Raw genomic sequence first — 11,270 nt, forward strand, 5'->3', positions numbered from 1 at the left:
CACTAGCTCCCCTTCCTCATAGGCCAGTTGAGTGCCAACCCCCTGGGGCAACAGTGAAAGCCTTGTTTTGAAGACGTCGGAGCCAGCAGCCATCCCATCCTTACCAAGGAGGATTTACAAGCTCAAGAAATAGATCTCTCTTAGGTCAAGATTTCACAGAGATTTCTGGCTTTATGCAACACAACATCAAGCTTTAGCTAAACTAATACAAAGCAGTTTCAGTAGGTTTTAGGGTTTTTTTGTAAACCTACCATCGAAGAGTCTTAAAACATCACACCTTCCACAGCATCTCTTCTCATTCAGTAACTGCTTGTTGAAAAGGCTGAAGACCTTGGGCCAACTACCTCATGTGCCATGCTCTGGAGCCTGCAGCAGAGGGCAGAGGTAAAGGACGTAATCTCCAGGATGCCAGAACAAGGCTCCTTCAGGTGACATCACACACCCAAACACACTGCCTTTGTTGACAGATATCCTTTGAATGCTCTACAAGTTCTGAGAGTGATCGGCCACCCTCTCAGTCTCCATATGGCTGTGCAAGCTAAAAGCAAAAACCTTTCATGTAGAAACTTTGTGTTTCTATTGAAGTCAGTACAGAAATGTGTTTCTTCCCAAATGACTGAGGCAGATTTCCAAGATGGCCCAATAACGCCCTGCTCAATTACTGGAATTCTAGCAAGGAAGGGACTGACCGAAGAAAATGGCTTTATCAAAGAGCTATATTGACAGCAGCTATGCCTTTAAGTATTCTGGAAGACAGATTTGAAAGCAACAGCTTTCTATGTGCAAGATACGAATTTCCTGTTCTCCCCATATAAAGCAGTAACTCCTGTGTAAGAGCAAATTTAATGGAGTCGTAAGGGCTATTAACAGAGGACGTATAAGGCAGATCTTCTTGACATTATTTTACAAACCTAATTGGGCTGTCTGGTCAATAAAATGTCTCTAGAAAATATGCGTTAAATGCAACAGAGCTTGTTTTGAGCCCAAGTACTTGCTTTAAATGGCATGTAGTTTTTGTAATATTTAAACTAATAGTCTTCATTGTCTATAACATGCAAGATTAAAGGTGTAAGAGCTTAAATTCAGGGGAAACAATGAAAATATATTACCTTCAGGTAATTTTATCAGTCTTTGAAGAACAGGAAAAGCCTCCAAAATGTGGGGAAATATTAAGACTTCACTTTGGGATCTGTTTTTTAGCAGCTGTGCCAAGGCCAGGGAGATTCTGTACACATAAAAGCTACCACCACCCTCCCAACTGCAGCCCCTTTTCAAACTCTCCTGATGTCCCCACTTTACCTGAAATATACCATTTTGCTCTTGTCTTCAAAAAAAAACCCCACAGACTCTGATAAGCTAAATATATGAAAGATCACAAAATTAAGTAGAATATGACCTTCCCCATCCTTGGAAGAGTCTATGTCCTTGGAGACATGTGGTGGTGGGAGGGGGTATAATTTCTTCAGCACCTTTACTGGTATCTGAGTATTGTGGTCCACAAAAGGGGAGTGAATGAGGTGGAAGAAGCCCTGAGCAAGACCACACTTGACTTCTTCAGTTGCCTACTTTAATATATATATATATATATATATATATTACTTTAATTATATATATAATATATACTTTAATATTGCACCCTGGAAGGGCACCTGGGTGGCTCAGTCGGTTAAGCCACCACATGCTCATGCACGCTCTCTCTCTCAAATAAATCCTTTAAAGGATTTATTTATACATAAATAAAAATAAATATATATATAATACATATATTATATATATATTTTGCCCCTTGGAAGACACAAAGAACTTCATATAACTCTCTCATTTAATATTTAAAAGAAGACTCTGAAATAAAAAGTGTAAGATTGGAAGATTAGACTATAAGAGGACATAGCAAAGATCAACTATCCAATAAGTGGCAGAGAGAGAGTTTTGATTTTAAGAACAGGGCTCAGTCTGTTGCTCCACATACTCTTTCTGATGTTCATCCCTGTTGATTTAACTTACTTTTTCCACAGGACTTTAACACTAGAAAAATATCAGCATTCATTATAGCTTTATAGACAGCAGAAATATTTAGGTGGATACTAAGGATGCCTACAGTTCGATTTAGAGTTGATTCTATAGCCCTATCCAAAGATTAGTGATTAATAGTAATCAACTATAGTCAATCAATGACAACCAAGAGGGCTCACTCACTGCCAAAATCCTAATTCATACTTATCAACTGCTTATGACACAACACATCAAATGTATGCTCAATGAATTTCTTGGTTAACAAAACAGTGTCAGTGGTTAGTAGGTTAGATGGCAAAGCCAGAGTAAACATGGCATTCAAATTCCCTGCCCATGCATGCACTCTGCTCTTACCAACTGGGAACTGGCCCTAGGGCTCTGTGAGTACCTCTACCCTACCCACTGTTGGTTGCAACAAGGGGAAACAACTGATTTAAGTTGTGTCAATCAACTTCCCATACTCAGAACTTGCAAGTGGGGTACAGACGATAGTTGGTTAGCTGAGTGTCCTGGTTGGGAAGTAACATAGACCCAGTGGTTGTAGGTACAGTTTGGAGATGGTCATGATGGGTCATGGTAAAGTGAAATGGAAGATATATTCTGTAGAAAAAAGAAAATGTGGAGCAAACGGTCAGGGAGGAGGGGTGGACAAGAAGTCATGTGATACCAGACCAAGGGAGATGAGGTGGACTTGGGTCTCTGAAGGTGGACACTTCCCAGCACAAGTCTTATCAGCCTTAGCTGTGATCTCCACCCTTGGATTCTGTGAGATGTCCCTGTTCTCTGATCATAAATCTTCCTTCACCGAAACTGGGTGAAGAGTTTCTGTTCCTTACGATCAACCAAAGGATAATTCAAATCCACAAATATTTTTAAATCCTGTTCCCCTTGTAGGAGTGAACAAGATATAAGAGTCAAATTAGCCTATACTCTTCTGAACAGTGTGCTGGGCACATGATTCTCAACCTCTGTGTCCTAGGAGTATAGGAGTACTTCTCAAAGGAGTCAGTAACTACTCTATCTAGAAGGTTAGATAATTCCTACCACTGGAATATTGTCTCTACCAAGTGACTCTTTCATGCAAAGTGCTACTGGAACCTTTACAAGGACTAGAGGCCAGGAATGGATTGAGTTTGCTGTGGATTGTATGACTTGTTTTTTGTGCATGTTTGTTAAAAAATATGTTTATACTTCTGTCTGAACCCGAGATGAACAATAATCCTGATTTAGCTCTTACTACTAAAGGTTGTCAGTATCAACCACAGACAATAGAGTTATTGTGAATGATTGAGTTGGTTTGGTTCAATGTGAATCTCTGGATATATCAGAAAAATGAGAAGGGGTTGGGAGGGTGGGGCTCTCTTCTTTTACATTGCCTCAAGGGATAGAACTGGTAGCAGCTGATCTTATCTCCACATAGTAAAAACCCTTTGAAATGAACCAAGCAGTCTAGGAAAAAAATGGCCTCCCTGTGAATTCTTCCCATCACTAGAAATACAAAAGCCAAATAACTCCTTATCAGACAGATGGCAAAAGGGATCCTTGCAAGAATGGAGTCTTTAAATTATCCCACCTTTGCAATTTAGGAAACCCTAAATTTCCTTAGAAATCCCACCTGCTCTGCTCCCCTGCCACATCTTATTTTTGACTGCCTTTCATTAAGTACCATTAAGTGATATATCATGTAACCATCACAACATTTTCTGTGGTAGATTATTATTACTTCCATTTTATGTATAAGGAATATATGGCTTCTATATGTTAAATAACTCATCCAGAATCATCCAACTAACAAGTAGCAGAACCAAAATTTTAACCTAGATTCTTAACCACTGTTCATTCAACCATTTATAACTTTGCTATATGATGGCTTACCTTACACCAGCAGCACTATAGCTTGTGAGAAATGCAGACTCTCAGGTCCTACCCAGGCCTACTGAATAAGAATCTGTATTTTAAGAAGATCCCTGGTGATATGTATGCACAGGAAAGTTTCAGCACCCGAATTTATAAAAATATATTTTTTAATCCTTCCAAAAGCACTACTGCTCATTAAACCTGCTCTATGGTTCATTCTATCCATAGGCCTATCTAATTCTTTGACAATATATTGATCTTCTCACTCTTAGTTGTGAATTAATCATGTTTTTTATTTTTTGTTTGCTTTGACATCTTGAGGCCTTACTGACACTGGAAGGGACTATCCCTCCTGGGGTCAGCTAATTTCTAGAGATAGTAAGCACATACCCAACAGCATACTCTTCAAAAGCAAAACAATCAATCAGAGCTCCTACCCCCAACCACTTCCTTTATTGGGATCTCACAGGGCTCTTTCATGCCAAGCCACTATCCACTTGCCCTAATCACCCCAGTGCCAGGTACCAGACAAGTAGGAGCCACTACACCCCAAGGCCTCTGAAATTATTCAAATTTGCTAATACTAAACCTGCTTTCTTTGTCTTGTCTTATCTTTCCTATGGAAACCACCATGGGGGTTCTTGCCCACATTTTCCCTTCATTTCCTCTACTTTCTGACCAACCCTGTTGCTTCTTCTTGTTGCCCTGTATAGCATGCCATGCCTTCTGTTTCCAGGGACCTGTGAGTATAAAAATGTTTCCTTCATGACAATCATTTCCATGTCTCTATGCCTTACCATACCTGATTAAAACAAATCCTGGATACATTTTAAAACAGTTAATATAAACTCAGGTCACTTAGGTTTCAAAAATGTCTCTGAATCAGTAACTAATATGTTCCTTCTAATATAATAATTAAAGCTGGCATTGATTTTCTCATTCAGTTTTGGTATGAGAGCCCTTTTCTCAATAGGTTCATTGAAGATTACTTAGAGACTCCTACTTCGTAGGAGATAGGAGTGATGAGTCGTTCAGATGGCCAGTTAAGATTTCTTCTTCAGCCCTTGGGTTTCCATGGTCTACCTCTGAATCTCTGTGTTGGGTCCCCATCACCCTATAGGACAATCTCTTGAGTAAATATACTATAAGATGGACTCAGACAAAATGCATAATTTTGACCCCAAATCTATACCAGTGCAGTTACTTAATAAAACTCAGCCTCCTGCTGCCAACTCAGGTCATTCAGCCAATCTCTCCTCTCAAAATGTCTCAGAAGTGAGTCAAAAACCAATCCACAGCACCCCCCCCCCAAAATCCAGGAGCTGCATATCAAGCTTTCCAAATTATTTGTTGAAGCTTCTCTTGAGTGGATGATAAGGACACCCCCACCCTGTTTCAATAGAGAAGAGGATTCTGAGCACATTCAGAAGTTCTAAAGAAGTCCTCTTTTTAATCTCTAAACCTTTTTGGCATTTTTAATCTCTTAGATTAAAAGTGGAGGGGGTAATCATCTGAAGTTACTTTTAAAAAAAGAGTAACTTTACTGAACTATAACGATGTAGAATAAATTGCACATACTTAAAGTGTACAATTCAAGTTTTGACATAAATACATATATATATACACACACCCATGAGACCATCACTACAGTCAACATAATGAACATGTCTATCACACTGAAAAGTTTGCTCATCTGCCTTTGTAATCTTTCCTTCTCCCTCCTGGTCCCTCCATAAACCACTGATCTGCTCTCTGTCACTATAGATTAGTTGATTTTCTAGATTTGTATATACACGGAATCACACAGTATATTACTGTTTTTTTATTGAAAGATATACATGTCATAAAATTTACCATGTCAACCCTTCTTGAGTATATACTTCATTGGTATTAAGCACATTCACATTGTTATACAAGTATGTACTCTTTCTTTGTATGACTTGTTTCATTCAGCAGAGTATTTTGAGATTCATTCATTTCAATGTTTAATAGTTCCCTCCTTTTTATCACTGAACAGTATTGCATTGTATGATTTGTTTATTTTATTCGTTTATTAATGGGCATTTTGGGTGTTTCCAGTTTGAGGCTGTTGTAAATAAAGCGGCTATGAATATTCAAGTATAAGTCTTTGTAAAGACAATTTTTCATTTCTCCTGTGCAAGTACCAAGCAGTGAAATGGCTGGGGCACATTTAACTTTATAACATACTGCCTATTTTTCAAAGTCAGTGTAACATCTTATATTCCCACCAGTGGTATATAAGAGTTCTAATTCCTACACATCCTCACCACTACTTGGTATGGTCAGATTTCTTTTTCCTAGTCTTTCAAATAGTTGTATAGTGGCATCTTATTGTGGCTAAAGAACTTGAAAATGGTTTGACCCTTTCAGGTCTTGCTTTTAAGATTTGTTAGGTGTGGGGTGCCTGGGTGGCTCAGTCTGTTAAGCATCTGCCTTTGGCTCAGGTCATGACCCTGGGGTCCTGGGATTGAGCCCCACACTGGGATCCCAGCTCAGCGGGGAGCCTGCTTCTCCCTCTGCCTGCTGCTCTCCCTGCTTGTGCTCGTGCGCTCTCTCTCTGCCAAATAAATAAATAAATAAAAATCTTAAAAAAAAAAAAAAAAGATTTGTTAGGTGGAACAAGATTAATGGTCAGTCTGGGGCTAATCATTCCTCAATGCTGAACTGTACCTTTTTGAGTGCTCTATACAAAGTCTTATATATCATGAGGTTTTCCACGGGGGCTGGTGGGAACAGGCACTATGCCCAGCCTCCCAGAAAGGAAGGTAAAACTGATCCCTATTATTCCATCTTGGCAGGAAGCTAAAGACTCCAACCAGTTTTTTACCATCTTCTTTAGTAGTTCAGGCTAAGTAGATTCACACCTCACTTTGGAAGGTGAGAATAAGAGCCATTTATTTTCTTGGGTGTTCAATCAAAACAGAACAGAAAACCTCACTTAACATATTATTACATGTATAAAGGATAGTTCCCCCTGTGTTTTGTTTGGCTGAGTTTCCATGAATAATTTCATATGACCGCAGCACGGGGTGATGGTTCTTTAGATAATGATGATATGTCATGTGCATCCAGTTTATTCTGGCCCATAACTTCTCACATATACAATGACTCCAATATATTTGGTAAATTTATGAATCAAACTTGGATAAAATGAGTGTGGTTAAAAAGTAAATCTTGAATTGGGGTGAAAGGCATGTTTCTGGAGTCATTCAGGTCTGGGTTTAAATTCTGGCTCTTCACCTACTGGTTGTTAAGAATTAGGCAACTAGGCAGAGTGGAGCGGTCACCGGAGATGCCTGATGGTCTGTACGGAGGAGCGGCTAGCAGCGCGATGGAGCGGGCCAGGGACCGCTTACACCTGAGACGGACTAGGGAACAGCACGTACCAGAGGTGGAAGTCCAAGTCAAACGTAGAAGGACAGCCTCACTGAGCAACCAAGAGTGTCAGCTGTACCCAAGGCGATCTCAGCAGCAGCAAATACCTGTGGTGGATTTCCAGGCGGAACTGAGACAGGCATTCTTAGCTGAGACACCAAGAGGTGGTTAAAGCAGTATTGGAACATCCAGGTAGCTGATTTCCAAGTGAAAAAACAGGCTCCATCTACTGTTTGAAGCTTCTGCCCCAAGCTTGCATTGTTTGTAGGAGAACCTGCGTCATACCTTTATCTGTAGCCTTCCCTTAGGTCTTAAGGATCCTGAAACCTTACTGTGGACATTGGATTTGGTGGAACAGCAACCATGACTGTGGGAAACAGCAGCAAGATGCTGCAGCACATTGACTATAGAATGAGATGTATCTTGCAAGATGGCCGAATCTTCATTGGCACCTTTAAGGCTTTTGACAAGCATATGAACTTGATCCTCTGTGATTGTGATGAATTCAGAAAGATCAAGCCAAAGAATGCAAAGCAGCCAGAGCGTGAAGGAAAGCGGGTTTTGGGTCTGGTGTTACTACATGGGGAGAACTTGGTTTCCATGACTGTGGAAGGACCACCCCCCAAAGATACTGGCATTGCTCGGGTACCACTTGCTGGAGCTTCAGGAGGTCCTGGGGTTGGCAGGGCAGCTGACAGAGGAGTGCCAGCTGGTGTTCCAATTCCCCAAGCTCCTGCTGGATTAGCAGGCCCTGTCCGAGGGGTTGGGGGGGCCATCCCAACAGGTAATGACTCCACAGGGAAGAGGCACTGTAGCGGCTGCTGCAGTTGCTGCCACTGCCAGCATTGCTGGAGCCCCAACTCAGTACCCACCAGGACGGGGGACCCCACCCACTCCTGTGGGCGGAGCAACACCACCTCCCAGCATTATGGCTCCTCCACCTGGTATGAGACCACCCATGGGCCCACCAACTGGGCTTCCCCCTGCTCGAGGGGCGCCAATAGGCGTGCCCCCTCCAGGAATGAGACCCCCCTCCACCAGGAATTAGAGGTCCACCTCCCCCAGGAATGCATCCACCAAGACCCTAGGATACTGTTGATCCTTCCTAAGTCACTCTTTTCCCTGCAATGTGTCTTGTGAAATTGTGTAGAGTGTTTGTGAGCTATTGTTTCCTCCTTGCTGCATTAATATTAGCTAATAAATGCACAGAGCAATTAAACTGCGGAAAAAAAAAAAAAAAGAATTAGGCAACTAACTTAACCTCCCTGAGCTGCTAGGAAACCAACTTGCTTACAAGCAAGGGAAACAGGTTCACAACTAGCTAGTTAAATATGATGACATAATGTAATGCATTGTTTTCCATAAAATGCATATCATGCATTTCCACATAATGCATGTAATGTTGCAAGGTAATTAAGATACAACATAATTGTAATCTATTTTCATATATTTTAAGAATTATTATTATGTAATGGAATAACTTCTTATCATAGAGACTAAGGCAATCCATAATCTTCCGAAACATGGACATTCTAGAACTGTAGAAACTCAGCAGTAAGTCTATATGAGAAACACCTGCCTAGCACTAAGGTTTGTAGGTTCAAACATAAGGGTGATCCAAAGATACTCCTGCAATTTCAACTCTTCTCTCTTTTAATGATGAGCAAATGAAAGATTATTCGATTAAACAATATATTAGATAAGATTAAATGATTTGTCATTATTACCAAACTGTTTGTACTTGAGTATTTGGAGAGTACTATCCTTCAAGCCATCTTGCCTTTTAACTTGACTATTAAGTTTCCCCTTTGCTGACTTTCTCATCTGTAGAATAGGGACAAGAGTGGTGTAGCATGGAGATTCAACAAGATAATTCTTGTAGGGGCACTGGGTGGCTCAGTCGTTAAGCATCTAACTTCAGCTCAGGTTATGATCTCAGGGTCCTGGGATCGAGCCCCGAGTCCAGCTCCCTGCTCAGTGGGGAGTCTGCTTCTCCCTCTGTTCCTCCTTTCCTCCCCCCCACAATCCGTGCTTTCTCTCTCAAATAAATAAATAAAATCTTTCAAAAAAAGATAATTCTTATAAAGCACTTAGAATGGTACTCAATAAATATAGGCTATAATTACTTTACATACACTGAGGCATTCACACAACAGTGCTTTGGATCAAGGTAGGTTGAGAGCTTAAGTTATAGACCAATGCAGTTGCTTCAAATAAAGTAAGAACCAGATTAAATATAGTACCTTCAAAGGTTATATACCATGTTGTTAGCCTCTTAAAATTATGGAGTGATACGTTTCAAGTGAAAATGTATTTGGGAGCCACTGTAAAAAATGTTAGTATAATTATTTTGTTTTACATACTAAGTGAAGCCTGAGAAAACCACTGAGAGGACCCAAAATTATCAATAAATTTTATATTTTTATATTCTGGATTCTTCAGATACGGTTGAAGTCATAACTCCCCAATCAGAACCTAAGTTTCTTGAGACTGTTTGTTGCTTATTATCATTTATTACTTCTAAGTAACAAATAAATAAATGTGTGCTAAAATAACCAGATCCCAGACACCTTCTTCTTTGCTCCATCTTAACATAGGAGGTGTTAGTAGAAAAAAACCCAAAAAAACAAACGTCAAAAAAACACTGATTACCTAAGTATACACATCTATATTTAAAAGAGAGTTTGAAGCAATAGGAATTACTATACCAGCAATTTGCTTTTTGGCACTTAAAACTAATTTCCATCCTTCTAGGAACATCTGGGTGAAATTAAAATTAACCATTTTGATCCTACTTCACGTATCGCTATCTTACCCCATCCTTTGATGGATTATCTATCCAAGAAGTTTTCCCTTTCCCTATGCACTCCAGCCCTTACTGATCTCCCTCACTTTCAGACTCCTAAAACACTCATGGTCAATTACACAGTAAATGTAGGCATTTCTCACATTTCAAAGTAGCCGCTCTGAGAGAGAAAAGCCCTAGAATTAGAGTCAGAAGACCTGGGTTCAAACCCTGGTCTCACTGTTTAAAAGCTGAGGGTACTTGCTATTTGACATCTCTCTATCCTTATAGGTAATATTCCTTATAGGTAATTTCCTTATAGGTAAATTTCCTTATAGGTAAAACAGGGATTATGTTTTCTGTATCTTACCATGGTGCTTGGAAAATGGTGTGTTAATTGCTTCTTGATTTGATTGATTCAGTGAGTGATTGATAAAATTCTCACCAATAGTAAAAATATTGCAGACCCCACAAAATTCCACAATAGAGAATGGATGGCCTATATAAAGTGTTCTCCACGTGGCTAGTGTGGTAACATATACCACATCGGTACAGAGTTTCTTGTCCTGATGCCCATGGACTTCAGGAGAATTGTGCATACTGTGAGATGGTATGAGAAATTACCTGTGTGCACTCCCACAGGGATTTGAGGGAGAGGAGAAACCAACAATGTTGAGAACCACGGTTCTTCTCAGAAATACAAAACCAGAAGTGAGACGGTGGAAGAGAGAGGGGGGTAATCAATCCAAGGTGCCAAAGGGGTTGGTGAGAGGGAAGCAGGACTGCTGGTCAAAGCAACAGTGGGCTGGGTACTAATCTAGCTCTGGTCTAGTCTAGACCTAACTAGTCTAACGAGTCCATGATCCCTCTCTAATTGGTCTAACCAGTCAACCTTGCCCTGTCCACAATGTCTCTACATCCTACAACAGTGCCTAGAATACAATAGGCATGCACCAATTATCTGCTGAGAATTTCTTTCAATTTTCTTACCTATAAAATGCAGGAGACTGAGTAAAATTATCTTTAAGTTTCCTGCCAATTAGAAAACTCTTTTACATTTGAAGTTAATTATTTTATGGGGGAAAAAAACAAAACAAAACAAAACATGGAAGCTGCCTTTCCCCATCTAGGAAGGATCAGAATTCAGCATCCTATTCTAGCCTCACACTTAACAAACTTGCTTCTCGCTGAAACTCATCTCCAACAAGTCCTTCCTTAG

At 40.2% G+C, this 11,270-nt stretch overlaps 2 pseudogenes; both read left to right on the plus strand.

Moving 5' to 3' along the window:
• The first annotated feature begins 7,178 nt into the window (after positions 1 to 7,178).
• Positions 7,179 to 7,441, plus strand: LOC148162372 (SNRPN upstream reading frame protein pseudogene; annotated as a pseudogene).
• A 188-nt stretch (positions 7,442 to 7,629) lies between these two features.
• Positions 7,630 to 8,492, plus strand: LOC114201429 (small nuclear ribonucleoprotein-associated protein N pseudogene; annotated as a pseudogene).
• Positions 8,493 to 11,270: the final 2,778 nt, after the last annotated feature.

This window comes from Eumetopias jubatus, unplaced genomic scaffold, assembly GCF_037043125.1.
Source record: "Eumetopias jubatus isolate StellerSeaLion01/CBP00866 unplaced genomic scaffold, mEumJub1_p1.0 scaffold_15, whole genome shotgun sequence".
NCBI classification, from domain to species: domain Eukaryota; kingdom Metazoa; phylum Chordata; class Mammalia; order Carnivora; family Otariidae; genus Eumetopias; species Eumetopias jubatus.